Genomic DNA, 2,676 nt, shown 5'->3' with positions numbered 1-2,676 from the left:
CATTTTATAATACAGACTAAAACAAAATTTACAAAATTGTTTAAAATAAAAAATTAAAACTTACCACTCTTGTACTTTTGTTTTATCTTGAGCAAAAAATAAAAAATACTCTTTTTAAACCAGTCAACATCCATAAAGAAGGTTATTATGGTTAGCTTTTGTAATAAGGAAGTCGGAAAATAGTTAATTACTATATGAATTTAAAAAAAAGTAAAATAAGACTCAATAAAATATATTTTCACACTTAAAAGAAAATTTTAAATGATGCCAGAATAATTAACTATAAAAATAAATAGTCCAATTTTTTTCAATCAATGAAAAAAATATTAAAATAAGTGACTTAACAGTTTTATAAGTAAACAAATTAGTGATTGAAAAGTTGTTTAAAAAGCATAGAACTTATAAATAAAAGTATAAATGCTATATAACTATAAAATTAATTTAAAAATATTTTTTTGCATTAAATAGTTAATAAATAGAAGTTTAACACAACAGGGGTACACAAAACAATCTGATGAATCAACTTTTTTAAGAAGACAAAGACAATTTTTAAAAACCACTGAAACAGATAAAAGGTGCAATTCAGAACTCTTTTAGAAATACTCTTTTTAAGTCCATAAGGAAGGTTATTATGGATAACTTCTTTAATAAGGAAGTTAAAAAAATGGTTGATTATCAAACCGTATTTAAAAAAAAAAGTAAGCTAGGGCTAAATAAAAAATGATGCTTTTTAAATGAAATTTTAAATGCCAGAATATTTAACTATATAAATAAATAATCTTATGTTATTCAATCAATGAAAAAAAAAATTAAAATAATTGGCTTTTCTGTTAAAATCTATAATTTAACAATTTTATAAGTAAATAAATTTGAAATTGAAAAGTCCTTTATAAATCATAGAACTTTATACATATATATATATATATATATATATATATATATATATATTTTTTTTTTTCAAAAATCATTTTACATTTCATCTTATTAAGACATAAATTATGGAAAAATAACTATAATTAAGTATTAAAAATAAAAAAGTACAAAATAAAAGTATAAATGGAACTTTAACATTTAAAAAAAATGTAGTTGAAAAAAAAAATTATTAGTTGATAAATAAAAGTTTAATGCAACAGAGGTACAATAAAATAATCTGATGAATCAACTTTAGTAGGGAGACAAAGACATTTTTTGAAAACCATTAAAACAGATAAAAGTTGCAATTTAGATAAACTGTTTATAGACACATTTATAAATTCCTGATTTTGGTGATGAAATTGAAAACACAAAAATTTCATAAACAGTTAGAAATTTTTCACAAACAACTGTAATATTATTATTCATAAGTAGTATATTATGAAAGAGACACGGTACACCATCATTTGTAATAAAACAGTTATCTCTTTTTGATGTTGAAAAAAACCATTTCTCAAACTGAACTTTTTAAAACTGCTTTGCATTTTTAAATCCATTAGGTAAAGGGCCATTAAAATGTTCACCTTTAAGTAGATTAAGCTCATTCAGGTTATTATCATTTTTTAAAGTACTGCATAGTTTCTTCTCTCCTAATCTTTGAACTAATTGCTGAAATGGAAGATGTGGTTTCCTAATCATTTTTTTTAACTGTCCTAACAGATTTTCACAAGGAAAACTGCTTGAATCATCTAATGGACCAAGAATCTGCACATCTTTTGACAAATAAATAAGGCAATAAACATTGTAAACAAGAAACCATTTACCATAGAGACTTTTACCTTCATTTACAAATAAAACAAGTAATTCATGAGCATATTCAGAGTAATCCTTAGAAAACACTGGATCTATCAATATAGTTATAGCTACATTTAGTAACATAAAATGATTATATGAAAGCAGTCATAAAGTATTTGAGAGCATTAATGGCCCCAGAAAAAGTAAAAAAAGATAAAATTCAGTAGCTTTTCAGCATAAAACTTTATTGCAAATTCAGAAGAAATATTTTGTGATAAGGAGTTTAGGTATATCTAATAGACAACTGATCCATTCACGTGTACCAATTCGAACTTGTAAAGGGTCTTTGGGCCTTTTCTAATAAAAAATCAATCAATCATGACTCCAAAACAAATTAGATGCATATATATTCTAGACCAAACTGACTTACAAAACCAACATTCAACAGTTTTAGAGAACACTCCTTGAGATGATATTTTTTGTCAATTATATGAAAAAAAGATAAATCTGTTTCTAGTGGTGCATTGGTTTCAGGATAAATTAATTTGCTATCATATTCATCATTTGTTTTGCATTTTTCACATGATTTATAACCAGTGACCTTTTCTAAGCGTTCAAAAATTATGACCATATAAAAATTATAACCCCTTCAAATTGAGGGGGGTTTAAACTTTATATGGTCATAATTTTTGAACGCTTAGAAAAGGTCAATATAAAATTTAAAAATTTTCGATAAATATAAGTCTAGTTGAGAATGGTACAAAAAATATTTTATCAACTTGTTGCTCTCACGTTTGGGGCAGGTGTATCAAAAATTTTGGGGCTTTTGTGTTCCAAGCCTCCAATCATCGCAATTTTTTGCAAACTCTCATTATTTGACATAAGTATAAATATATAAATGTTTGGAGTTAGCTCCATGTCTGGAAGTTAGCTATCTCAAAGATCAAAAAATGCTGGATTCGCCACTGT

Source organism: Hydra vulgaris, chromosome 01 (genome assembly GCF_038396675.1).
Source record: "Hydra vulgaris chromosome 01, alternate assembly HydraT2T_AEP".
NCBI lineage: Eukaryota > Metazoa > Cnidaria > Hydrozoa > Anthoathecata > Hydridae > Hydra > Hydra vulgaris.
The sequence above is the reverse complement of the archived record's forward strand: the minus strand, read 5'-3'. Positions refer to the sequence as shown.